Raw genomic sequence first — 16486 nt, 5'->3', positions numbered from 1 at the left:
CCGCGGCGCGGGGCGCCTGCCCGCGCTGGCCTCAGCGCTCGGCAGCACCGCGTGTTCCGATGTGCTTTTCGGTTATTGATACACCGAAATACACAGGTGCAACTACACCATTAGTCATCCAGGAAGCGCACTTGATCTGCCTTGCTGGCTGCTCATTTTTAGGTCGGAGCTGGGGTGCGGTTTGTCTCCAGAGTCACAGCCCAATGCTCGGGGCTACGCTTTTTCACCCTTGCACGGTGCTGTGCTGCTCAGACGCGTCTTTAAAATTGTTAGCATCACACTACGTATCTTGCCATACGTATACTTCTGCATATGTTTTATATTTTTATATATATAAAAATATATAAAATCACAAACTGGCTGTATATATTGAGATAAATGTGTCTCCTCAATCTGTAATTCTTTGTGTTTTAACTGTTACCTAGATTATGATAACAAACTGCTGTTTATCGGGTTGGTCTTTTTCATTATGTGGTGAGTACAGATGCTAATAAAAACTGCTTTACTAATAAAATACTTTGACAAGGCATGCTTTGCTAGTAAGCTTTTGAAAATAAGGTTTGCTAAATTTCCCCTTCATGGTTTCAAATGAAAAAAATGTGAAATGTGAATGTGTTTGGTGGCAATATATCAGAGAGAGAGAGTTGAGTTTCGCTGTGTGTAATTGTGCAGTAGGAAGACAACTTGATTTATGACTGAGCCAAGGTAGACTAACCAGGCCAACTTGCCTTGGATTGCTCTAAGTCAACAGATTTTTGGGTGGCTTCATCATTACTCCTTTTCAGGCCCCCCTGTATTTTGGGGAATCTGTGGTAACCTTCCAGCAAGAGCAGAGGTATGAGTACTCTGTAATGCTGGAACAAAGACTTTTTGTTACTAGTAGCCTGCAACTGTGAATTAAATAGGCCACTGAATTTGGGAATATTGATCAGGCAGGACAGAAGTGTTAAAGAGGAAATATGACGTTGCTGTGCATGTGCTCTCATAGCACCTTTTTATGTTGTCAGTGTCTGAGCAAAGCACATTACAGAAGTTAGATTCCTTAGGAAGAAAAATTGCTAGACATGTCAGTCTTTATTAAAGTATTTAGAATTAATTGTATGATCTAATTTTAGTGGAAAACTAAGCATATCACTTTCATGAAAGTAATTATATAATCAGGTATTCTATGATCCTTGCTGTACTTTACAGCCTCTTTTGCATTGACTGTCATTATTGCTGCTTGTCTTTATGAGCCCTTAATTGATCCTAAAACAAACAATTGCCCACACAGAAGATACAAGCATAATAATATGACAAGTTATGTGAAAGATCTTCTGTTAGTTCTCTCAAGTTGTGAAAGCTGTAAATAGTAGTTTGAATGTTAAAATGCTTGTCTTTGATTATTCCCCAAACTCCACTGGGGATTAACACCTGCTTGATGCAAATCGTAGGAAAAGCAAAATGGGTTTGATTCAGTTGCAATTTGTTTCTGTCTGTATTTGAGGCATTTATCAGAGAAGGGCAGAGAGTGATAGAAACTGATATCAAAACATGGTAGAGACTCTCTAGAATAGCCTTGGACACAAGGCCGTTCCCTCAGCCAACTCAATTAGTTTAACCAGAAAAGTTGGCCGATTTCAGGTCAAAGAGGTTGACCTTTGCTGCAGGTGGAAGGTTGCTTACAAATTTGAACATTTGATAGTGGAATTTGGGTAGTAAGATTGTATTACATTTCAAAGAAGTTGTTTCACATTTAAAGATACAAAGCAATTAATTTCTGACCTTCTAAATAAATGTATATGATGATCCTATATGAAGCACTGAGGAAAAAAACACAAGGAGGAGTCCTAAAATATATTACCCAGTCTTCTGCAGCTCTCTTTGAAGGAGTGGATGGAAAAGATTTGAAGTAAGTTTTGTAACTGTATGCAGTGACTCAATAATAAGTTTATAGGCTACTGTAGTTCTGTATAGTAACAAGCATTCATTCTCAATAACTTCCGGTGTAGATATAGAACAATTGCCAAAATTGTTAATGAAAACCAAGATGACTAGAATTACAGCTTTGGTTGGTACATTGTTTATACTGTGTTCCAAGATAAATTTTTCAGGGAAGTTCAACCTCTCCTTCTCATATATTTATAATGGAGACATATTACTTCATGTGTTAAGGCTCCTTATGAGGTACAAACTTTCCTTGGTTAGATTTTGGTTAAAAGAATGTTTGAGTATTTGTATTTCTTGGCAGCTTTATATCCTGCCAGTTTTATAGCTGAGCCAGCATGAATGGATTGATTTCTTCAATACATCACAAGCAATGAAATATTCTAGTTTCTGTTGTAAAGTTATACTCTTATTCACCATTACCTGACATGGCCCTGGGCATTTATGATACATAAATTCTTGATTGCACGTATTAAAATCATACTTACCATTTTGTGACTATGGAGCATATTATTTTGTTTATGAGAGCAAACTGCCAGTCCTTGCATTTTAGAAATATAATATTTTTGATCCTGGTATTATTGTTTGAGCTAAAATACCTTAGCTTTCAAAAGTTTACCTGTTTTTATAATCATGTGGACTCTGGCCTTGTACTTTCAGACTGTGTGTGTCAGCTTATCCTGAAGGGGCCTTCGACTCTGCTGGCATTTGGGCTTACCACAGGCAGGGTTGTCCAGCTGAGTCTTTTGAGCAACCAAGCCCTCAGTGCGATGGTCTGTTTTCTTCTACAAAAATGGATTGTTCTGAATCTTAACCAGAATTTTGTAATAATACTGTTTAGTTATTCAGTGTAAAATGAAGGATACGCTGATTTGAGCTATTTGTGTCCAGAACTTTCTAAGTTTAGCAATTTTTGATCTTTGCCGATTAAAATGCTAGTAGACTTATTTTTAATATGTTAATGTTCTAAAGCTTTTTTGGAGCAAAATAAGAATTAGGAAGGTTATCTAGGTGGTTAATGTTTGCAGGAGGAACAAAATTTTGTCCTCCCTGTGAATGAGATGTAGGCATATTAACTCATTTGCAAAAGGGCAGCACAAATAAACGGGTGTTTGAGGACTGTCACTGGCTGACAGATGTTCTTGCTGTGCGTGACTGGTTTTCCATATCTATATGCCTGTATTCCATGTGAGAAATAATTGGGGAACAGCATATAGGTAGGGATGCTCTTTAAGGTAATAGTATAAAATCAGGATTAATTGGGATGCCCCATAGTTTTAGAATGGGTTTGTCCCGAAGAGTGTCTCCTTCATGCTCGTATTTTTACCATGCTCATACCTTACAACTGCGGAGGTCCCAGCACTTAGACTTCCTGGAGTCACTTGGGCCTTGTATTGTTTGTGGTCTATTCTAGCAGAAACTTTGCTTTTGCCTGGCGTTCTCTGATTGTACTAGCACCAGTGGCAGTGAAACTGCAAGTAACAGGGAAGTTGCTGTCCAAGAAAAAGGGAAGAATTTGAGGTCTGAAACTTCTGCAACCAAGGTTCTTTTTTGTGTACTTGTCCTTGTAAGTTTGCAGAGCCTAACTTTGCTTCAATAAAGTTTTTAATGTTTCCTTCATTGGTGCTTCCTACCAATGAAATAAATTCTATTATGCAGCTGTTTGACAAAGTGTGCGAGTTTATTATGTGTGATGTGTTTGTCAACCAAAGTGAGGTTGTTAAATTTGTTATCAGCCAAGTTTCAGAATAAGCTAGTAATAAGAATTTTAACTGCATTCAAGCGGCTTTCCAAGTTACTCCTCCTGAGTATTAGAAGGCATAAGCTGTTTCTGATTATTTTCAGATGACTCAGTTGTAGATACTGGATTCATTGCCATATGAAATACTATATTCATATACATAGCTTAATTGTCTTCTATATGAATGAAATGCAAATTCTCCTCTACTTAGTTCTTAAAGGTTTTTATCAATCTTAGTCACCCATCCATTTTCCTTGTCTGTATTCTGTAGAGAGTGAAAGCCAGTCATTGCATGTTTTTTATTTCAAAGACTGTAAGAGGAGACATGACACTGCAGAAACCGTGTCAAATAATAGAAATGGATTTCTTAAAACACATCTGTTAATCTCTGTTTCAGACACCAAAGAGTTGTTGATGAAACTAAAAACCTTGATTCTTTGCAGTCAGGTTTATTTGGCAATCACGGGCCAGTCCCCTAATTTCTGATATCTTTGTGTGGTTCCTTGAGTTATTTCATCTTGCCACTGTAGACTGCAGATACATCTTCAGGAATGTAGGATAAGGGGAATGGGTGAAACCCCTTTGAACAGTGCGTATGTTCATTAATATTTCTCTTCTACATTCCAGAAGCAGTGAAAATCCTATAGAACAGCACTGTGCACATGTACTGAGGCTTTACCAGCTGGCCTCTGACTGCACTTTCATGAAATGTTATTTGAAATGCTAGATACTCAAGCACCACCTGGAAATCTGCGTAGTTTGCTGACTTCTTAGTCTTCTGAGAAGGGTTAATGTAATACCTGTAAACTTATTGGTCATCTTAGCAACAGTGTTCTTGCTGTCTCTGGATGTCTAAGTTCCCAAGAATACTTATCGTGATAGTTGGATATCCTGATGACTATTTTGCTTTCCCTGATATGGATTGCAGAGAGAAATGTGTTATCTGGCTGCTTGGCCCTTCATGTCAGTGATAGTGAATGTACAGAACTTTTGAAGTTCTTTGGATCCTTCAACATGAAAAGTCTTGCATTGATATCAACAATTTATTTAAAGTGATTTAACATGGATGTGGTATACAAACATGTCAATGTTTCAGTTTACCAGAATCTGATCCTCACAGAATTTCAGATTTTTTTTCAGACAAATAAGTAACATTCCTATTTCCTTGAAAATACTTGGGTACCGAGGCTACAGACTAATGTATATAGATAATCTTTGATAAATGTGGTGCATCAATATGTGTTTTACCTTGGTCGAATCAGAGAAAGAGCTCTAGTCTAGTGTTTTTCCATCTCTGGCCACTCTGATCTGCTTTCTTTAGAAATACATTTTTTTTCTAAACTGAATCAGTTTCATAATTCACCTTGTCTGATATCTGTCTAATCTATATATGGAATGTTTCAAAACATTCAGTCATAGTACGCTATAGAACAACTTACTCCCTGTGGAAGTTTTTCCTTGAACCTCAGTAGGACATACATGAGCCTGAATAATCCCCTTTTGAAAAATCTGGGGGCGTTTTATTATTGGCAACTGCACATACATATGTATATAATGGTACCCATAGAAGAGTTCAATTTCTTTTCCAGTCAGACAAACTGTGAAACTCAATGATACTGTATGGTGGGTAGTTCCACAAAGCGTGCCAAAAAAATATCTGAAATTGCCATGTTTGATTTAATTGAATTGTCCTTTATACTATAACAGAATGAATAGAAATTCTCTGTTTACCTTATTCATGCTATTGTTTTCTACGCTTTTATCTTTTTTTTTTCTTTCCTCTCCAAAGTATATCAGTCTTTATGGTCTTTCTTTATAAGAGTTTTTCCGTATTTTTATTCATCTTCATAGCTCGTTTCTGAGCTGTTTCTTTTTGTCCTGTACTCTTTTTGAGTAGAAATAACCATAGCAACACCATTTCCAGATGAGACCATACCATCACTATATAGCATAGCAAAATAACAATTTCTATCATTGTAAACTGTAATGTTTTAGGGCCTTTAAAAATTATGATGCTGCACATTAGCTAGTGCCTGAGTTGTCTTTTCAGAGTTGATGCACTTAATTTTAAAGTCAGCTTTATGTAGTGTAAACCACCCTCCTTGTATTTATTATTTTGCCATTGTCGTAACTGAATTTCATTGCTCATCTTCCTCTCTGTTTAGCAATGTCTTAGGGATTTTGTGATAAAATGAATTAAAGCTTGTAAAACACTCCGGTATGTCAGCCTAGATGCCTTTATCTTAGTAAGGGCATATATGATATCTGAATATTTTGAATATATGTATATATTTGAATATATATAAAAATATATATTCTTTCTGAAAAACACTGTAAAAGTAAGAAATATCATCCTTCGTCTCTAAAAAGGAGCATGCCTGCTATTGATGCTCTATAAATATTCCATGATTAAAAACAGAGGTTCCAGTGAGTTAAATCATAGATCATTCCTATATATAGTGCTATAACTAATGCCTGCCATCTCATAGCAGTACTCCTATTCTCTGAAAGTTCCTTAACTGTTGGTATTTCTCTTCATTAAAGGAGAAATTTACTTCATCATTTCTCTGCAATTATGCATTCACTTTTCAACACATTTTCCTTTATCTTGTATTTATATTTTTTAAAAGGCTTAATTTTTTATGAAAATGTTCTCTGGTTTAGTGTCTTCATTTAAAATATACTGATCTCTGTTACCTTTTGAATTGCGTAAATAGAATAAGTAGTGACTGCAGACATTTCCTTTCTTTTCAACCTATTTTCTTTTTGTGTTTTGTTGTTACTGCTTCTATGGGGAATTTGCAGTGCTCTCATGTGAGATTCCAAAAGTGCAGTATTCCCATTTTGCTTCCTTTAGTGCTGTAATGATTACTTGAGATCTATGGAGATTGTGTAGAGGCTTTCCAGATTAAGTCCTGTGTATCATACTTCACTTTTTTCCTGAGAACTGATTCTTTGGCCTTGAGACTTGAATAACTCTAGAATATATCACACCGACAACCATTCTGCTAGCTCTAGGAGATGGAACTGAGACCTAGCCAGCAAAGCTCTAATTCAAGTGCAATTCCATTCTTCCCAAATTTAGATGAGAGGTTTGATATGACAGTAGAGAAATATGTCCAAAATTGTATCTTTATCTTAAATTTTTGTCCTTTCTCATTTAGCTTCAATTATATATCATACTATGTAATAGAAACAAACTACAAGCAATTTATTAAAAACATATTAATAGTATGCAATTTAAATGTTGCCCGTTCTATTACATGTTTATTAAAAGCTGGAGTGAAAGACTTCACTTTCTGGTGTGATTTTTAGTGTGCTAATTGAGCACTGACAGTTAATGAAGTTCGTCATAACAGAACTGCTTGGCATTTGCAGTGTTCTTCACAATTCCAAACGTTGGCTCTTAAACTTGCAGGTAGTGGATCCTTTCTGGCATAACTATTGCATTATACTGGAGAAGGTAACAAGGGTGGCAGTTGTCACAGTGTCATGCTTCGGTCAGTACTCCCCAAACCCTCCTGTAGTTTAGTGCCTTGTGAACTTCCAGCTTTGAATTCTCCCCAACACTGTTCTCCTCCTCAACTGAAATGGTGATATTTCTATGGCACTATAATTTAGCTTCTGGATTAAGAAAGCTGGGTTAAGAAAATGATTGAATCTGAAAATGGACTGTAAAAATGGTGCTAGGAAAATAAAATGTCATTGACTCAGTATGTTTTCAGCTTAAATTAAAAATATTTTTTTCCTCTTTGAATTTGTAGCTCTGTCAGTACATTTTTTTTGTTGTTCTGAGAGCAAACTGGATTTGTTACTTCTTTTGCCCCGTCATCAGTAATAAAATGCTGTGACTAAATACAGTCTGCAATAATATTTGTACCAACTGTTGCCTTTGAATTTGTACAGGTGCGGCAGGGATCCGAACATGGGAAATAACTTTGCCCAGTATGGAATGCAGTCCAGATTTTTCTATTAGTTATGCTGCCTCTGGAGGACTCGGACAAATTAAGATGAAGAAGATCTTCCGTACTTAAAAGGAGAAAATCTGGTAAGAAAATGCCATTTTAAAAATTCATTTATGGGTATAATATTTTTGTTTTAATTTCATAGGCAGCAAGTTCAACATCATTTTTGAATCACTGAACAATTAAATATAAGAATGAAGAAACATTCTCTATTACTCAGTTGAGATAATAGATAGTGTGAACTCACTAATGGTCATAGATACACTATCAATCTGTATGAATATTTTCACAAATGCAGTTCATCTCTACACATGATTGGTATAAAACAAGATATCTCTGTTGTTTTGGAATATGTGGAAAATCTGTTGAACACTTGGCAGTACTTCTGTGATCTTCAAAGCAGTCTTATGTCAGATAGTAATACTGGATGGAAGGTTTCCCTATGAAGTGAAACTGATTTGCCACTCAGCTCAGTGAGTCTTTGCTTTATATTATTTATGATGCCAAGCATTTGAAAGTTCAGAATGATCCGACTTTGCTAAAAGTATATTATGCAAGCCTCTGCATTCTATTTTCAGTTAAACATTTTTAAATTCTTACCAAATTTAATTAGTTTATTTTAGTATCTTATTAAAATTTATCACCAGCAGAGTAGCCCAGTTTAACTCCCCTTAAGTGAGTGTAAGGCTTCTTGTTTGCTTTGCACACATACTGCAGTGGTTCTGGAAGATCTTCCTGTGCATGGTGCATACAGCTAGACTGAGGATTGATTTTATATCTAAAAGTAGTGGGGAAAGGGCACAGCTCAAGGACAGCTGTGTGCCTATCCAAGGAAGTGTGCAGTCTGTGAGAACGCAGGCCACAGGCCTGGCCTCAGACCTCCACTGATTTATCTTCTGCTCTTTGGTGACTGTTCAGTGAGAGCTCCGCACTACAGCAAACGTCTGCCTTTCTAACTGTAATGGTGGTGTTCTGCTGCTTTAAATAGCACGCTCATTCTTCTTTCCTGTTCTCAATCTCTCCTCTGTATTATCTCATGTTTGTTTCTACTCTGCTCAAAGGAAAAGTCAGTGGGATTAATCTGTATGTGTGAAGTTAAGATGCAGTCAAATACATTGTTGAATTGGGGCCCAAAAGCCAATGAATCCTTTCATGTATTTCCACAGGATAAATTATTAAATCTTAAGCTGACCAGTGTTACATTGCTATTATAGTTCAAAAATCTTTAAATAGGATGTTTACAGATTTTGCCAATTTCTGCAAGCAAAATTTTGACAAAGCAGATCCCCATTTGGTATTGAGAGACATGAGAGAGAGTGGGAGATGTCTGATGGAGAGAGATATGTCATACTTCCTTTAACTGTTTACATGTAGCATCTCTATGTTGGGAAATAGAAATTTACCTACTTTATTTGCCAAACTTAGGCTGTTTTATAAAGAAATCCTTGCTGAAATTAAGACTGGTTAAGGTTAAAAAATAGGTTCCTCAGTAATTAAATTCATTTTCACAACAGATACAGCTAACTTGGAAGACTGGTTCGTTTATCAGCCCTCTCATTCTTTTGACATTTACAGTACAATTTCTTTACAGTACAGTTCTTTGTGTCACTAGTACCTGAGATCATTTTCAATGCAGATGTTTTGGTTCAGTCTCGGTGGCTTTGTTGCTACCTTTGCAGGTTCAGATTTGTATGTGGTACAGTGTCAAATTTGCAAAGGTGGGGTATACATGCATGTAGCTACATCACACAGTTCTGTTCAATTTATTGAGACTTTCTGGCAAGTTCTCAGCTCTTACGTGAAGTATGTATAGAACATAATCTTTGCTTCTCTAATTTCTGCATTTCTCTAATTTTCTAATTTTTTTGTTTATTACTATGTAGTAGTTTGTGTTTTGTTTATTATGTACTTAGCTTCAGATTACCTCTACAGCAGTTTTCCTTGGAAAAAAGTATTGTAATTGGAGTGACTTTTTCTAGCTTATTCAGTCAAGAACAAACAGCTTAGAACCTAGTAGCCTTATAACAGGAATACAATGCATATGTACAGTTCTAGCACAGGTTTATATAAAATAGTCTTTTAAGATAATATACTTGTTCATTATGAATTACAAAAATAATCTGAATGCATATATTTTTAATTGTTGATGTCTTCTGGTATCAAGATACCAAGATTTAGTAAGCACATGTGAACTCTCTCTCCCAACCCCCCCCCCCCCCCCCCCCCCCCCCCCTTCTGTAAAAGCCTTACCATTATGGCTAGACATTACAACTTAACAACTAGAACCATAAGTTTCCATGATTTCCATTCTATCTCTATTAAATCTCAGCCAGCTTGTTCTTGTCTGTGACATAGGCTTGTCCAAAGACCAGAAAAAGATTTGTTCTTGCATTCCTCATTACAAACCAGCAAAAAATAAACAGCTTTTTATCATCATAAACTATTGTTGATTGTTGAAACCACCACCATTGGGAAAAGTCTGGAACCTTATCATTCCTGTTATGAAGGAGACTGGAAGACAGAAAGAAATCTGCCCAAAGGAATGCAGTAAGGGAAAGGCAGCAAGTCACTGTCTGTATTTTCTAATTAAGGCAGGTGAGTATATATAGAATAATTTCTAGACATGTCCTGCTATGCAGGAGGTTCGATGAAAATATTCCAGAAACATAGGAGTCCTATACTAATGCCATTTTATCAGAAAGGGAGATGATAGTTATTTTAATCTATAGGAGCACATGTTATGGGCCATTTCCAAGACAGACCATTAACAAATACTACAGAGAGGCTTAAAATAGACAAATTGCAACAAGATAGAAAAAATTATGACTTGAATAAGAACAAAGGATTTATATAGAAAAAATGTTAATGATAATATAAACTGCTGGAGAATATTTTAGCAAATATATAAAAATTACAATTAAGAGAAAAGTTATTCTATTTAATACAGCAAACTGGCTTAACAAGAATGTGAAAGCAACTGTGCCACGTGTATGTGTGCAAACAAGTGAAAGAAAGGGACAATTGACGGTATTGAATATAAAGTAAAAACTGAACACTGTAAAACTTGATAAGGGAAAGAAAGTGACTCAGAAATCAATTGCCAGCAAAATTAAGGACAAGAAAGGACAGGAGCAGGAAGAATCTGAGCTTCTTTGGTTCATTAGTGGGTGAAAGTGGTAGTATTATAAATGACATAGAAGCAGGATGGAATATCAGATTTTTCTGGGTTTTTTTGAGACAAGCAATGTTATCTTTTTGTGAGATTATTAATTTGTTTTAAATATAATAAGGATTGACTCAATAAATTTCTGTAAAACATTTTAATTACTTAAGAAGCAATGAGTTAATGTATAGGTCTTAGGAATTTCCATTTACTGTTATACTCATTTAGCAGTTGTGTGTCTGCCGGAATTTATAATTATATTTATAATACCATATATTATATGGCAAAAGGCCAAGAATCAATTCTTACAAATTCCAATAAGCATGTTTACCATGGTGCTGGAGAAAAAAAATCTTTTCTGAAAAAGCTTGCAGATAATTTAGAAGTAAATGCTGAACAAGTTGACAAGTCACTGATGATGAGAGTTGAATCACTTGGAGAGCTGGCCATAAGCAGCCAGAAGAGCCAAAATATTATAGGCCATGCTTATAAAGGCCAGGTATTATCCTTGGTAGTAGAAACTAAAGAAGTTACTGATCAGGGTGTCCACAGGGTAGGAGCTTCTGGCACATTAGTCAAAATGGAACCTTTGTTTCATGTATTTATGTTAAATAGAAGGAAGCCTTTATATTTAATTTTTCAAATATATGGATTCTGTCTTAGTTAAAGTGGAAACTGTATAGATGTACATATATTGAAACAGTAGTTTCTTTTATCTTTCTCATTTGGACTTGCATGGAGTATTTTGTGGGGAAGATGCATTTGGGTTGCATTTTATTTTTGAATTCTCTCTCAGTATAGTCATTGAAACTGCTACTGCTCGCTCTTAGATTAGCTCATAATGATTTTAATATGGTAAGAAAAAGTAAGGTTTGCCATTTACTGGTTGTAAATATTAGGCAGCATTATGTAATTTAATTAAAGTGGGGTTTACTGTTTCCATGAAAGAGGACATGTAATGTCTGTTGTATGGTATAGTTTTAATATCAGATAAAATCAGTCAGGTACGTGAGTTTAGTAAATTTAGACATCTGTAAGGTTATTTTTGCTGATAATTTTTTCTACTTTTTAGTGTAGTTTTCCTTAAAAAAATCAGGAAGAGGCTTTTTTTAGAATGTGATATAGAAAATAGTTTAAGCTTAAAACGGCAAATTCAGCAGTCTTTAAATATTTGAATTGAAATTTTATTCAGTGCATCTTTCAGAGTAGTTCATGTACCTAAATTCTCTAAAACAACATATTAGTCCTCATTTGTCTCCCATCTGGTTAATACAACAAAATTCTTTAGTCAGTTCCTTCATTACTGATGAGGTATCAGCATACTTAGTGAACTGTTTTTGGAGCTTCATAGCTCTTACAAGGAAAAATGCATGGGCTCCACTGAAACCTATTTAAAGGTTAACTAACAGATGTCAATATGGGAAGTCAGCCGTGCTCTTAAAATGTAGGTAAAGCAGATTAGGAGAAAGAGAATTCAGGAGACTCACAGATCAGCCAGAAAAAGATGGGAGGAATGATTGGCTTTGAGCTGGAAAATGTCACACCAAAATCAAATATTTTGTTGAAATGTAGTTAAATAAAGAAAAAGTATGTCCAGTTTAAATATGACTTCTTTCTTGTGGTGACATATTTCAGAGAATTGCTTGTTTTGGGGAAGAATATTTAGTTAGATGATTGGTCATGACTCACTGGCAAATAAAGAAGTCCTAGTAAAGGAAAGTGTATGTGGTAAGTGGCTGGCGTGTGATGTAGATCGGGATCTCTAATGCTTGTTGGTGAGAGGGAATATTTCAGACTGAAGTTCAGACTTCAGACTTGTTTTATGTAACATTATTCCTTCATGGGCAAGTTCTAGCTATAAAGAATTCACTAATACACAGATCTTTGAAAGCAAAATACTTCGTGAGGAAAGGGGGAAAAAAACCCACCACCAACAACAGAAAAACAATCACAGAATAGTTGGGGTTGGAAGGGACCTCTGGAGATCATCTGGTCCAACCCCCCTGCTTAAGCAGGGTCACCTAGAGCAGATTGCCAAGGACCGTGTCCAGGTGGGTTTTGAATATCTCCAAGGATGGAGACTCCACAACCTCTCTGGGCAACCTGTTCCAATGTTCAACCACCCTCATAGTAAAGGAGTGTTTTCGCGTATTCAGATAGAATTTCCAGGACTTCAGTTTGTGCCCTTTGCTACTCGTCCTGTCACTGAGCACCCCTGAGAAGAGTTTGGCTCCATCCTCTTTATACCCTCCCTTCAGGTTTTTATACACATTGATAAGATCCCCCCCGAGCCTTCTCTTCTCCAGGCTGAAAAGTTCCAGCTCTCTCAGAGTCTCCTCATATGTCAGATGCTCCAGTCCCTTAATCATCTCTGCGGCCCTTCACTGGATTCACTCCAGCAGGTCCATGTATTTCTTGTATTGGCGAGCCCAGCACTCCAGATGCAGCCTCACCAGGGCTGAGCAGAGGGGAAGGATCATCTCCCTCAACCTGCTGGCAACACTCTATCTAATGTAGCCCAGGATACCGTTAGCCGCCTTTGCCATGAGGGCACATTGCTGGCCCATGTTCAACTTGTTTTCCACCAGGACCCCCAGCTCCTTCTCTGTAAAGCTGCTTTCCAGCTGGTCAGCTCCCAGCATGTGCTGGTGTGTGGAGTTATCCCTCCCCAAGTTCAGGACTTTGCCCTTCCTTTTGTTGAGCTTCATAAGGTTCCTCTCTGCCCATTTCTCCAGCCTGTCAAGGTCCCTCTGAATAGCAGCGCAACCATCTGGTGAATCAGCCACTCCTCCCAGTTTTGCATCGTCTGTGAACTTGCTGAGGATGCATTTGGTCCCATCATCCAGTCTTTAATGAAAATGTTAAACAGTATTGGACCCATTATCAACCCCTGGGTGACACCATTAGTGATTGGTTTCCAGCTGGACTTTATGGTGCCAATCACAAACCACTGAGCTCAGCAGTTCAGCCAGTTTTCAGTCTACCTCACTGCCTGCTTATCTAGCTTGTACTTCATCAGCTTGTCTATGAGGATGTTATGGGAAACAGTGTCAAAAACATCATTAAAAATCAAGATAAACAACATCTGCTGCTCTCCCCTCATCCACCAAGCCAGTCATCTCATCACAGAAGGCTGTCAGGTTGGTTAAGCATGATTTCCCCTTATAAATCCATGCTGATTACTCCCAGTCACCTTCCTGTCCTTCACATGTCTGGAAATAGTGATCAGGATTAGTGACTCCATCTTCCCAGGGATGGAGGTGAACCTGACCAGCCTTTAGTTCCCCAGGTCCTTCTTGCCCTTCTTAAAGATAGGGGTTTACATTTGCTTTTGTCCAGTCCTCTGGAACCTCTCCTGATTGCCATGACCTTTCAAAGATAACTGAGAGTGGCCTTTGCAATGATCTTGGCCCACTCCCACAGCACTCGTGTGCGCATCCTATCAGGTCCCATGGACTTGTGTATGTTCCCTGTTCCTCCTCCACCAAGGGTAAGTCTTCTTTGCTCCAGACTTCACCTCTGGTCCCAGCAGCCTGGGATTCCTGAGGGCCAGTCTTGCCCATAAAGACTGAGTTGAAGAAGGCATTCAGTACCTCTGCCTTTTCCATGTCCTCTGTCACCAGGGCCCCTGCAGTGGGCCACATTTTCCCTAGCTTTCCTTTTGCTGCTTATGTACTTGTAGAAGCCTTTCTTATTGCCCTTCACATCCCTGGCCAGATTCAACTCCAGGTGGGTTTTAGTTTCTCTAACCCCATCCCTGCATGCTCAGACAGTGTCTCTCTGTTCCTCGTGGGTGACCTGTCCCTGGTTCCACCTCTTGTACACTTCCTTATGTTTGAGTGTAGTCAGGAGCTCTTTGTTCATCCATGCAGGCTTCCTGCTGCCTTTGCTTGATTCCCCGCTTGTTGGGATGGACTTTCTTGAGCTTGGAGGAGGTGATCCTTGAATATCAGCCAGCTGTCTTGGACCCCTCTTCCCTCCAGGGCCATATCCCACAGGGTTCTTCCAAGCATTTCCCTGAATAGGCTGCAGTCTGCTCTCCTGAAGTCCAGGGTTGTGATCCTGCTTTTTGCCCTACTCCCTTCTTGCAGGATCCTGAACTCCAGCATCTCCTGAACGCAGCAGCCAAGGCTGCCCCCAGCTTTCACATCTCCAACCAGTTCTTCCTTGTTTGTAAGTATGAGGACCAGCATACCCCCTCCCCTAGTCAGCTCCTGTAACACCTGTGTTAGGAAGTTGTTATCAATGCACTCTAGAAACCCCCTGGATTGCTGTGTTGTCCCTCCAGCAGAAATCAGGGTGATTGAAGTCTCCTGTGAGGACTAGGGCATGCAAACATGAGGCTTCTTCCAGTTGTCTGAAGAAGGCCTCATCTGTTTCTTCTTCCTGAGAAGGCAGTCTGTAGCAGACACCCACTACAGAGTCACCCATGTTGGTCCGCCTGCTAACCCTGACCCATCAGCTCTCAGCTGGCCCCTCACCTGTCCCCAGGCAGACCCCCATGCATTCCCACTGCCTTCTCATATAACGGCAACTCCCCCTTCTCACCTTCCTGACCTGTCCTTCCCAGAGAGCCTGTATCGAAGTGGACTATGTGTGAGTGTGCAAAACATAGAATGTGAATGTGAGATGTGTTCAGTCCTTCATTATGATATGACGAAGAGTAGCAAATGCTCTGAAAGGGATTGGTTCCTAGATGTTTGCATTTATTTTTTTCAAGATATTTTATTTTAAATATCTAAGAAACTATTAAAATATTTATTTGAGGTCCATTTGTTCATGTGAAGGAGTGCTGCAAAAATAGTTTCTGTTTTAATTTGGTAACCAGAAAAAAATCCCAATTTTTTACCTGTATCCATCTTGTGAGGGCATATTTGCAGTCCATAAATGAGTAGTGAAAAAACAAACCAAATGAAAATGAAAAAAGCTCTGAAGAAAGTGAAAACAAAATAATGTCACACTTGCACAGGGGTTGTATCCTTCACAAGGGATAAGGGAGATGGAGCAATGCAACAGCTTCAAGAAAAGGGGCACTTCCAGGACCGCAGCACTCTCACTGCTGCTGTTGCCATATGAACCAGTCCACACTCCTAAAACCATAGTTAAACTCCTTAGAAAAATCATGCCACTTAAAGAAAATACTTTGAAACCAGAATTTCCCAAACTAGCCTACAATTCACTTATGCAAGTAAGCTGTGGTGTTTTCCTTCTTCACCCAGAAGACTAACAAATAAATAAACTAACTATTTTGAAAAAAGCAGGAAAATGGAGAGTAAGCTCTAGTTTCTGTTCTCCAGGTTTGCCATGTTGGTTTGCCTCAGATCCTACAGTTGGATTCTCACTGATTCTCTTTGCCTCTTAGGCAGAGCCCATCCCGTTAGACTAGTGGGACTCAATTTGGCCATAAGGATTTGCTTATATTGTGCAGAAGGCAAGATTGGGGTCTTAGAATCGGTGTGTCTTGGCCTAGCTTCTACAGCAGCATGCACTCGGTCAGGACCTTGATGAAGCTCTGAGTTCTTGGGCTGAAAGTTGTTGTAAATGTGAAATTGCCATCTGTAACATGAATATATCGTTATCATCATCCCTATACAGATAGCATTTTCCTTGTGTGTTTCTGGAAAATGCATTGAGCTGAAGTTAGCTAGCTACTTAAGTAAAGAATGTTAAGAATGTTAATGTTGATTTATA

The sequence above is a fragment of the Apteryx rowi genome, unplaced genomic scaffold, assembly GCF_003343035.1.
Source record: "Apteryx rowi isolate R43461 unplaced genomic scaffold, aptRow1 scaffold_240, whole genome shotgun sequence".
In the NCBI taxonomy this organism is placed as follows: Eukaryota; Metazoa; Chordata; class Aves; order Apterygiformes; family Apterygidae; genus Apteryx; species Apteryx rowi.
Note: the sequence above shows the minus strand (reverse complement) of the source record.